The following is a 13,067-nucleotide window of genomic DNA, read 5'->3' on the forward strand; positions in this document are numbered from 1 at the left end:
TCTCTAAATCAGTTGCTGTTGTTCCCCAAGTCTTAGATGGGAGTAGTGCATTTACAGCCTACTACTCCACCGGTGTCCGCTGCAGAACCATAAGTGTCCATACAACCTCGGGGATCGGGCCCCGGCCTTGCGCTAAGAACCTATAGGCAGGGTTCCTCTTCCAACCCACGTCCTCTCTGTTCTCCTTACTCCTTCGTTCCGTACTGATCTTTCTCTCTTATGGAAGCTTAGGTTGCAGTTTTACGTCTTTCTCCTTCTTTCCCTTTCCCGTGCCAGCTGGCTCAGATCACTGAGGCAGCTGCAGCACTCCTTCCTCCATCCCTTTTTTCAGGGATCCTCACTCCTGTCTGAGTGACTTCTTACCCGCCTGACCTTCTGCCAGACTGAACCTGTAATCCTACACTTTCCCACTTTTTTATATATCTAAACTCCACCCACCTCCCAGCAGGGAACCACCAAAGGTGCTCTGCTACTCTCTAAGCACTGAGCCGCAATGTGATTGTGTAGAACTACCCTGTTGTGTGTGGGGTGCGAGTGTTGGAGTGTGGAAAGGAGTTCCCACCTTACCTGGATGGTGGGGCACTACACCTTAGGAGAAGGTGCAGTACCTCTGTGGCGACTGAGCCTCAGGGGCGCCTCACATGCGGAGGTTCAGATCTCGTCCCGAGATCTCGGGGGGATGAGATCTCGTTGCCGAGATTTGAATCTCGTCTCCCGAGATCTCGGGACGAGATCTGAACCTGCGCATGCGCCGTCCCCGGACCGGCGTCCATCTTCCCGGCGTCCATGTTCCCGGAGGCCCCCACAACATGGCAGCAGCCAGCAACGGATGTGCGGGGGCCTCCGGGCTTCGAGGAAATGCCGGCGGAGCCGCCGCCCCTGCACCGGAGCACAGCCCGCCGCCACCCTCACCCCATAGAGCCCACCTGCCCCAGCACAGCCCAACTGCCCCAGCCCAGCCCACCTGCCCCAGCCCAGCTGCCCAAGCCCAGCACAGCCCACCTGCCCCAGCCCAGCTGGCCCAGCACAGCCCAGCTGGCCCAGCACAGAGCCGCCGCCACCGCACCAGCCTGGAGCACTGAATGACCCCTGTGACCACTCCTCCACCTGTGCTGGATCTCTTCCCAGGTAAGCTGAATTCAGACTGTAAGATGGACCCCCATTTGACACATTATTTTTTTCCCTATTTTCCTTCTGAAAATTGGGGTGCGTCTTATGGTCTGGTGCGTCTTATAGTCCGAAAAATACGGTATAACCAAGAACTCGACACATCTAGTGAAGCGAGTGAGAGTCATCATGAGGCTCAGCTCCAGGAAAACGTGGAGCAAAACAATTCTGCTAATGACTACCTTGCCCCTCACCAGGTAACCAACATGCGTCGTCTTGCTGACATACCGCACGTCAGACCGAAGCAATATGACACCGGCTGGCGCCACCCTGAGGATACTAACAGGTATGAACGCACCTCGCATCACTATCAGGGTGACCCATCACCAGTATACTCTGCTGACAACTGGTTCACAACAGAATTTTCTAAGTTCTTCACACGACGTGATCTGGTTACTATGGGACTCATGAAATTCACTGACCAAGCTGAAGGTCACAGAGCTTGGAAAGCTTCCTTCCAAAATGTTACTAGAGACTTGGGGCTACAAAACAGGGAAGAGATAGACCTCATAGTCAAATACCTGGGATAAGAGTCAGTCAAACACGCAGTGAGGATCAGAGACATTAATATAAAACACCCTCAAATCGGCCTCAAAGAGGCTGGATGAGTGTTACGGCTCAGCAGAGGTAATAGAGAGAGCCTTGTTCAAAAGAATCGATGACTTTCCTAAAATATCTAACAAAGGTCTCCAGAAACTTAGAGAACTAGGTGACCTGCTAAAGGAAGTCCTAGTTGCCAAATGTGAAGGTGACCTACAAGGACTTGCATTCCTTGACACAGCCAAAAGGTGTTAACCCTATAGTCCTAAAGTTGCCCTACAATCTACAGGAGAGGTGGCTCACACATGGTTCCACGTACAAATGCAAACACAGTGTTCCATTACCTCCCTTCTCCGTTTTTGTAGACTTTATACACAAACAAGCGACAAACAAAAATTATCCCAGCTTTGATTTTGCAATGTCATATGCCACACCGTCACCAGCTGCAAACCCACGCAGAACATCTGTGGCAGTGCACAAGACTTATGTTTCTTCTGCAAGTTCCAATTACAGGTCTGCTGGCCGCTCTCAATCAGAGACAACGGTATAGGACCCTGACAAGCAGTGCCCGCTTCATCAGAAGCCTCATCCTCTCCTGAAATGCAGAGCCTTCAGGGGAAAATCTATGCCAGATCGCAGAAGCTTCCTGAAAGAGAACGGTATCTGCTACAAGTGCTGCTCATCCACAACTCACCTCGCCAAGGATTGTAAGGTCAGTGTAAAAACTGCACAGAATGTGGCACCACAGATCTAACACTGCTCTACAACCTGGCTCAGCTCCATGGAGTGCACAAAACACGCCAGCTGCCAGTGAGCATGGCAGGGAGGAAAGGAGCACTGATGCAGCTACGCCAGAGATCACTTCACAATGTATTGAAGTCTGTAAAGGGACAATAGACAGTAGGTCCTGTTCAAAAAAATATGCCTCGTCTGAGTGTACCCAAAGGGCCATAGAGACAAAGCTGTAAGACTGTATGCTATCTTGGATGAGCAAAGTAATCGATCCTTGGCTAGATCAACATTCTTTGACCTATTCAACATCAAAGGGCCAAGCACCCCCTACTCATTAAAGACATGTGCAGGTACTGTGACAACAGCAGGTAGGAAAGCTACTGACTACCAAATTGAGTCCTTAGTCGGACAATTCTGCCTACCACTACCTACAATCATCAAGTGTAATCAGATCCCAGACAACAGATCTGAAATTCCTACACCAGATGTGGCAATCCATTATGCTCACTTGAAAAGCATAGCACACCTTATACCGGAACTCGACCATCAGGCACAGATAATACTGCTGTTGGGAAGAGATATCCTACAGGTTCAAAAAGTGAGATGTCATATCAGTGGACTCCACAATGCTCCCTATGCCCAAAAGCTAGACCTAGGATGGGTCATAATAGGAAACATAGGCTTGGGACATATGCACGCCCCATCTTCTGTGACAAGTATGCTAACAAATACATTGCACAGTCTTCCAGAGAACTAAACAAGACAACCAAGTAGCAATGTCAGTAGAGGACAAGTTGTTCTTAGAGGTAATGGACAAGGGACTTGTTAAAGATGAGACCAACAGCTGGGTCGCACCTCTTCCCCTCAGAACCCACAGACCACGTCTACCGAACAACAGAAATCAGGCATTAAAACGTTTCTCCTCTCAAACATAATCTGCAGAAGAAACCAGAGAGGAAAGATCACTTTTTCTCCTTCATGTCAAAGATTTTTGAAAACTGCCATGCAGAACTAGCGCCCACTCTCTAAGACTCTGAAGAACGGTGGTTCCTACCCATGTTTGGATGTTTGGAGTATACCACCCCAAGAAACCGGGCCAGATTAGAGTGGTGTTTGACTCCAGTGCTAAGTTTGATGATGTCTCCCTGAATGATGTTCTACTGACAGGACCATACCTCAATAACAAACTACTGGGAGTACTTATGTGCTTCCGTAAGGATTCCATTGCCTTCATCGTGGACATCCAGCAAATGTTCCATTATTTCCTTGTGAGAGAGAGAGACAGGAACTTCCTAAGATTCTTCTGGTACAGAGACAATGATCCTACTAAAGAGGTCACAGAGTATCACATGAGAGTGCACATCTTTGGCAATAGTCCTTCTCCTGCAGTCGCCATTTATGGTCTCAAAAGGTCAGCTCAAGAAGGAGAAACAGAATACGGATCAGATGTCAGACAATTCAAAGAAAAGGACTTTTATGTTGATGGTTGTCTGAAAGCCATGCCTTTAAATGAGACTGCCATCAGTCTTGTCAGGAGAGCCCAAGAGATGCTTGCTTGGTATGCTTGTTCTAACCTCAGGCTTCACAAAATAGCCTCAAACAGCCAAGAACTCAAGAAAGCATTTCCTTCACAAGACTTGTGTAATGGTCTCAGAGACCTGGACCTGGGGTCAGACCCCACACCAATGCAACGCAGCCTCGGGCTTCTCTGGAATCTACAGTCAGACATTTTCACCTTTCTGGTCAGACAGAAAGAAAAGCCTTTCACACGCAGAGGTGTCCTGTCTACCATAAACAGCCTGTACGATCCTTTGGGTTTCGCAGCTCCTGTTACTATACAAGGCAAAGCCATGCTAAAGGCCCCAACACACATAGCAATCAAGTTTTGTGACACAACAGCGATCTCACCAGCGAGATCGCTGTGTGTGACAGCGATCAGTGACCGGCCCCCCTGCCGGTATCGCTGATCGCTGTAGGAAACCCCTGGACATTTCTTTTGTCACTGGTCTCCCGCTGGCCAGCACGCATCGCTGCGTGTGACAGGCGGGAGACCAGCGATCTGCTGGTAACTCTCGTACACATCGGGTATCCAAGGGACGTGCGTCCCTTAGATACCCGATGTGTACGTTATTTACCAGCGCGCTGATTACCAGCTGGTAATTCGTTATGGGGGAAGGCCAAACTTGCTCCACAACCAGAGCACACTATACCAAGGTTAGAGCTTTGTGCTGCAGTTTTAGCAGTTGAATTAGCAGAGTTCATCGCATCCGAGATGGATATCGACCTACTCAAACAGCAAAGTAGTCCTGGGATAGATCCACAATGATACTAGACGATTCTATGTTTATGTCAACAACAGAATGCTACGAATTAGGAGATCAGTTCATCCAAAACAGTGGCATTACATTCCCACGGACCAAAATCCTGCAGATCATGCAACTAGAGCAGTTGATGCAAGTCGACTGGGAAGTACAACATGGCACTCAGGACCAAAACTATTGTACACTGAGGAACGTTTTCCAGACTCCTTTGAACTAGTGAGAGAGGACCCAGATGCTGAAATTCACCCTCAAGTGTCTACACTTCATACAATGACTCCAGCTACTCTCCTCACCCAGAAAACAGGACTATCCAGTGCCCCTCCAGGAGGATTCGACGCTGAGGACCTCTACAAGTGCCAATGGAGACAGGTACAAAGTCTTGCCAATATATTCTGGGACAGGTGGCGCAAACAGTACTTGTCTACCCTGCAGCCACGGACGAACTGGCTATCTACTCGGCCTAATCTGAGGATTGGTGACTTCATCCTTGTGAAAGACTGTCAAGTCCACTGGAACCAGTGGCCACTTGATCTAGTGACCATGACATTCCCGAGTAAGGATGGCAAAGTCCGCAAAGTCAAACTGAGGACGGCCAAAGGGAATGAACTTAAGACATTCTTCAGACCAGTAACTGAGCTGGTCTTATTGTTGTCTTCGGAGATAAAGAATGGTGACATCCGTTTTATGCCAGACAGGGAGTGTTCTGTCTCTGACATTTAATACATAATCCCTGATTATCTGCTTGTTAATGTTTACAGTGTTTTCTGGCTCCATCTAGTTACCAGAGTCATAACCACAGTGTTATTGTGTGCTTTACTTTCACTTTCTAATTCCCTCCATTTACAATGCATTCTGGTAAGGTTGCAATGTACCCTGGTAGCCTTTTGCAAAGGATTATGGTTAGTTCAGCCCCCATTTTCCCCCCAGTCCACCATTTTCCTTCTGCCTGTATTCAGGAAGCATCTCATTTCTCTTCTCCCCTTGTGACAGCATTGCTGGTATGTACTTATGTTTCCTGTATTCAATTCCTGTCTCATATTAGCCTGCTTAGTTAGTTCTCCCCTGGCTAGCTGTCAGTGCAGATCAAGATCATGTTTTATGTATATTGAATCCCTGATGAATCCAGTATTGATTGTATGCATATGTTTTTGTTTGTAGTTTCACCGCGCCAATATATCATCACGTTTAATAAAGCACAGATTCAACCTACAGTCTCCTTATTGGACCCCGGTATAGCAGTTTAGCTGCCTGTATAGCTACATGAAGTCTGCTTCATTTAGTGAGAACAGAACGCACATCACCACTTCTGTATTTATCACACGCTGTGGTGAGCTGCCTTGCAATGCCAGGTCTGTATGAATGGAGCAAGCCTGGACCACCCCTTGACTCTTTGTAGTTACCATGCTCTACTTTATCAGTTTATTATTTATCATTTTGTTCTAGCAGAGAATGTTAAAGTTATTACTATTCTGTCTAACACTATGGTGGCCATTTAGGGACAGTATAGTTCATGTCACGTTCCGGTCAAGAATTAAACAGAAAATATAATGTTCGGTAATGTCTGAGCATTTTCTGTTGATGCCTATGAATATTCTGCCTCAGGAAATCCTTGGGCCATCATCCGTGCTGGCTGGGAATAGACTGACTGACAGGACTGTCGGTGTGAAAGTTTTTCTTTGTGGTTCTCCTATAGATGTAAAGTTGCCTATTTGAGACCCTTCAATTGCAAAAATATTAGAATATTCTATAATGAAGGAGCAAAGGGAGGAATATCCAGTAATAGGCAGAGGTGGCTAAAAAAATAACTTATTGAAAAATCTAAAAAATAAAAGATATGGTCAGGCAATAGCGCACAAGGGAAAGATCAACGCGGTTTAACCAAAGTCTACTCACCTTTATTCATGCAGGGAGTTCTCCTTCCCCACCAAGCTGCATGCTTCTTTTGAGTGATTGGTGAGGGTCTGAGGATCTGGAGCCATAGTGAACTACAGGCACTAAAAGTGCTTACAAACTAAAACATTTAGTTACCCTTATAATATAGTTTGTTAGTTTCTGTTCACATGTTCAGTTGTCATCCATTTGTAAGTGATCCAATATTAAAAAAAAAACAAAAAAAACCATCCATTAAAAAAAAAAAAAAAAAAAGGACAAAAAATGCACCTTTTAGTTTCCATTTTTTGTTTTGTTTGTAAAGGGTCCATCAGTATTAGGCCGGGGTCACACTAACCGGCGCAAAATACGGTCCGTAGTTTACAGGCGTAATACGAATACGGATGAATGATCCCTAAATAGTACTCCATAGGTCATCCGTAAGCAAGGTGTGGTTGCGTATTTTGCGAATGTCTGCATCCGTATGCAATCCGTATGGCGAGATTTTCTCGTCGCCTTGCAAAATGGACATATAATGGAGCCCTATGACAGGGTTTATAACAGAAACAAAATAATAGAATGCATATATATCTATATATATATCTCTCTCTATATATATATATATATATATATATATATATATAGTGCCTACAAGTAGTATTCAACCCCCTGCAGATTTAGCTGGTTTACACATTCGGAATTAACTTGGCATTGTGACATTTGGACTGTAGATCAGCCTGGAAGTGTGAAATGCACTGCAGCAAGAAAGAATGTTATTTCTTTGTTTAATTTTTTTTTAAATTGTGAAAAGTTTATTCAGAGGGTCATTTATTATTCAACCCCTCAAACCACCAGAATTCTGTTTGGTTCCCCTAAAGTATTAAGAAGTATTTCAGGCACAAAGAACAATGAACTTCACATGTTTGGATTAATTATCTCTTTTTCCAGCCTTTTCTGACTATTTAAGACCCTCCCCAAACTTGTGAACAGCACTCATACATGGTCAACATGGGAAAGACAAAGGAGCATTCCAAGGCCATCAGAGACAAGATCGTGGAGGGTCACAAGGCTGGCAAGGGGTACAAAACCCTTTCCAAGGAGTTGGGCCTACCTGTCTCCACTGTTGGGAGCATCATCCGGAAGTGGAAGGCTTATGGAACTACTGTTAGCCTTCCACGGCCTGGACAGCCTTTGAAAGTTTCCTCCCGTGCCAAGGCCAGGCTTGTCCGAAGAGTCAAGGCTAACCCAAGGACAACAAGGAAGGAGCTCCGGGAAGATCTCATGGCAGTGGGGACATTGGTTTCAGTCAATACCATAAGTAACGTACTCCACCGAATGGTCTCCGTTCCAGACGAGCCCGTAAGGTACCTTTACTTTCAAAGCGTCATGTCAAGGCTCGTCTACAGTTTGCTCATGATCACTTGGAGGACTCTGAGACAGACTGGTTCAAGGTTCTCTGGTCTGATGAGACCAAGATCGAGATCTTTGGTGCCAACCACACACGTGACGTTTGGAGACTGGATGGCACTGCATACGACCCCAAGAATACCATCCCTACAGTCAAGCATGGTGGTGGCAGCATCATGCTGTGGGGCTGTTTCTCAGCCAAGGGGCCTGGCCATCTGGTCCGCATCCATGGGAAGATGGATAGCACGGCCTACCTGGAGATTTTGGCCAAGAACCTCCGCTCCTCCATCAAGGATCTTAAGATGGGTCGTCATTTCATCTTTCAACAAGACAACGACCCAAAGCACACAGCCAAGAAAACCAAGGCCTGGTTCAAGAGGCAAAAAATCAAGGTGTTGGAGTGGCCTAGTCAGTCTCCTGACCTTAACCCAATTGAAAACTTGGGGAAGGAGCTCAAGATTAAAGTCCACATGAGACACCCAAAGAACCTAGATAACTTGGAGAAGATCTGCATGGAGGAGTGGGCCAAGATAACGCCAGAGACCTGTGCCGGCCTGATCAGGTCTTATTAAAGACGATTATTAGCTGTAATTGCAAACAAGGGTTATTCCACAAAATATTAAACCTAGGGGTTGAATAATAATTGACCCACACTTGTATGTTTAAAATTTATTAAAATTTAACTGAGCAACATAACTTTTTGGTTTGTAAGATTTATGCATCTGTTAATAAATCCTGCTCTTGTGTGAAGTTTGAAGGCTCTAACTTATTTGCATCTTATCAAACCTGCTAAATCTGCAGGGGGTTGAATACTACTTGTAGGCACTGTATATATATATATATATATATATATATATCCACAAGTCATTGAGATAAACATATATAAATATATATATATATATTCACAGAGTTCTTCATAGCAGAATAGCCGCTAATTAAATTGCCGGCTTCTATCAAATCCTTCCCCAACCTGACATGAAATGACACATGGTTTACATTCAGTAAACCATTTCATGTTTTTTTATATGTCCTTGACTAATAATTAGATGCGGGTTTGTGTGCAAAATTTGGGAGTTGTAGTTATTTTAAGGGGTTAATTCGTTTTTAAAAAATGTGTGGGCTTCCCATTGCCCTGTAGCGGTGGCGAATGGGTTAATCTAACAAAGGGTTAATGTCACCTTACAATCGAATGGTGACATTAACCCTTTGTTAGATTAACCCACTCGCCACCAATATCGGGCAAAGGGAAGCCCACGCATTTTTTAACAACGAATAAACCCCTTAAAATATCAACTACAACTCCCAAATTTTGCACACAAACCCGCATCTAATTATTAGTCAGGGACATATAAAAAAACATGAAATGAAATGGTTTTCTGAATGTAAACCATGTGTCATTTCATGTCGGATTGGGGAATTATTTGATGGAAGCCGGCAATTTAATTAGCGGCTATTCTGCTATGAAGAACTCTGTGAAATATAAATATATACGGTATATATTTGTCACAATGACATGTATGTATTTATGTATATATATTCTATGTGTCTATATCTATTCTTTCTTTATTAAACCTGTCAGTGTGAGTTTACTGTATAGCGCACTGAATTGCCGGCTTTTCTAAAAGACACCGGGTGCGTATTTCTCGCAAGTCACACGTGTGGTCCGTGTGTTATCCGTATTTTTTGCGCACCCATAGACTTGCATTGGCGTATTACGGGCGTAGTACGCTGACAATCGCAGCATGCTGTGATTGGCACGGACCGTAGAATACACCCGAGAAATATACGGCTGTTGGGAGCAAACCCATAGAGAATCATTGGTCCGTGTCTAATGCATGCTTTTAGCGCCTCGCACTCGTCAGTATTTCTCGCTAGTGTGACCCCGGCCTTAGAGATGTTCTCTTGTTCTGGGCATGTTCAGTGCTCAAAGAACGGATCAGTAAATGGATTTCATAGTAGATAACCATCCGTTATAATGTACCCTATATAGACCTCAATGTTAAAAAAAAAAAAAAAAAAAAATAATCCAGTTGCTATCCATTTTTTGGGGATAAGGCAAAAAAAAAAAAAAGTTGTGCAGACTACATCTTTAGTCCAGCTAAAAAAAAAAAAAAAAAAATGCAGTCAAACAAAAAAGATATTTTAGGACACTTCCGTCACCATTCAAATCAATAGATCCGGCGTTGCAACATTTTATAGCTGTCTATTATACCAAGCAGATTCAAAAACAGAAATAACCATTGTGCACATTTCCACACATCATTTCACATGTTCGATTTACAAAGTGAATGTCTTTTTTCATCTGAGTACATAAACTGCTTGTTATCTGGAAGTGTACACAGCGCTGGCCTGGAAACAGTATGACACAATAGTACCTTTTACTTATCTCTCAAGTAGCCTACAAGATACTGATCTCACAGGGCTTAACAAGAAACCATTCACATTACCTGGAAACTATGATCTACAAAAGGGCAGTAAACCATAAATCCCTTTAGGCATGTTTGTGTGGGTTAGATCTGAAGGACTAGGTCTCATTTACCACACACTGCAGTCATTACATAATAGATAATGGAGTCTAAAGTCTAGAAGAAGCAAATATTTTTCTCCTATATCTCTATGCACTCTAAAAGAAAGCTGTCAGTCACTGATCAGACCACCCACTGGATCCAAATTCCCAGAAAGAGCAAAACTATACACCAACCTAAAACGCAACGCAGACAAAACTGAACTCATTATCTTTCCTCCATCTCATGTATCTGCCCTACCCGATCTATCTATTATGGTAAATGGCATCATGCTCTCTCCCACACCTGAAATCCGCTGCCTTGGAGTAAAGGCCCTTTTACATTTAGCGATGCACCAGCGATCCGACCAACGATCTGACCCGGTCAGGATCGCTGGTGCATCGCTAGTGAGCTTCCACACAGGAAGATCTCACAGCGATGCAGCAGCGATACAGCAGTCGATACTTACCTTTCACACACAGCGATCCTGACGTCCTCCCGCCCGCGTCCAGCGTCGCTCGTCTCACACAGCAGGAAGCCCAGCAGGAAGCAGATGACGAGAAATGGAGCTGCGCGATCAGCGACAGACAGCGGGGGAGCCGGTCGGAGGTAAGTATCACACATAGCGATATCGCTAGCAATATCGCTATAACGTCACAAAATCAGTGACGTTTTAGCGATATTGCTAGCGATATCGCTATGTGTAAAACCCCCTTAACTCTCGACTCTGCCCTGTCCTTCAAACCGCATGTCCAATCTCTTGCCACCTCCAACTCAAAAATATTTCCAGAATCCGTCCCTTCCTCAGTCCTCAATCTACTAAAACTCTTGTAAATGCCCTCATCTCCCGCCTTGACTACTGCAACACTCTCTTGCACCACTCCAGTCTGTCCTCAATTCTGCTGCCGGACTAATCCACCTTTCTCCTCCCCCCGCAAATCCCTCCATTGGCTCCCAATTCCCCAACAAATAGAGTTCAAACTACTAACACTAACCTACAAAGCCATCCACAACCTATCCTCTCCCTATATCTCTGAACTAATCTCCCAATATCTTCCCTCATGTACTCTTCGATCCTCCCAAGACCTCCTACTCTCCTCCACACTTATTCGTTCCTCACACTACCGCCTCCAAGATTTCTCCCGAATATCCCCTATTCTCTGGAATGCGATGCCTCAACACGTCCGATTATCCACCACACTCGGATCCTTCAAACAGAACCTGAAAACCCATCTTTTCAGGAAAGCTTACAGACCAATAACCATTCTGCCGCCTCACCACCACCTGAGCTGCCGCCTCATCATCACCAGAGCTGCTGCACCCCCGACCTCCTGTGTTTTCCTCGCTATCCTGTAGAATGTAAAGGTACTGTCACACTTAGCGATGCACCAGCGATCCCGACCAGCGATATGACGCGGTCAGGATCGCTGGTGCATCGCTAAGTGGTCGCTAGTGAGCTGCCACACAGGCAGATCTCACCAGCGACATCGCAGGGGTCGGGGGTCGCTACTTACCTGTCAGACGAGGCGATCCTGACGTCCTCCCACCCGCCTCCACAGCAGGAAGCTGACGACGAGAAACGGTCCAGGACGTTCTCGCGCGATCAGCGATAACCAGCTGGGGAGCCGGTCGGAGGTAAGTATCCGACATAGCAATATCGCTATAACGTCACAAAAACCAGTGACGTTATAGCGATATTGCTAGCGATATTGCTAGCGATATTGCTAGCGATATCGCTTAGTGTGACAGGCCCTTAACTCCGCAAGGACAGGGTCCTCTCCCCTCTGTACCAGTCTGTCATTGTAAATTTGTTGTGAAAATGTGTTTACTGTTAACGGTATCTATAACTTTGTATGTAACCCCCCTTCTCATGTACAGCACCATGGTATTAAAGGTGCTATATAAATAATAATAATCTACTCAGCTCCCACTGACCTATCACATGATAACTGAAGATTGGACTATATTTCCCCGTGACAGGTTCCCTTTAAACATACATGTAATAGTGTAGCAAGCCATAAAATTCTTTGCACATGCAACATGGCCATTTAAGGACCAAAAGGATGGAAAAGTCTTTCAATCTGTCCCCTAAATGTTTTAATATATTCCTTAAAATAGAAAAAAAAATTATTTACAGTATATATAAATGGTTAACATTGATGCTTGTTCTCAATGATAAAGGTCAGTTTATATAGCTGGATCTGGTGCATCATTAAAAAATGCTGACTAGCCTTCTAGAAAATTAGCTTTTGTAAGTTCATGGAGTTTATCCATATTTAAATTTCAAGTTTTGCATTGAAGCATTTTTTTCTCAAAAAAATAGTTGATCAAATCATGTATGGAAAAACAAAAATAATCTTGTGTAGATCTTCCGTAAGGCGGGATTGGTCGACAGTCCACTGATAATGTTGAGGGTGATAAGTGTTGGGCAGTTTGAATTTACTACACAACCCTTTAATTCTTCAGGAAATAAGATGCTGCCAGAGAAGTTTGGCAGAGGCCTTCTCTGGACTCCTCTTTGAAAGCC

Source organism: Dendrobates tinctorius, unplaced genomic scaffold (assembly GCF_039654945.1).
Source record: "Dendrobates tinctorius isolate UK_male_01 unplaced genomic scaffold, ASM3965494v1 ptg000043l, whole genome shotgun sequence".
Lineage (NCBI taxonomy): Eukaryota > Metazoa > Chordata > Amphibia > Anura > Dendrobatidae > Dendrobates > Dendrobates tinctorius.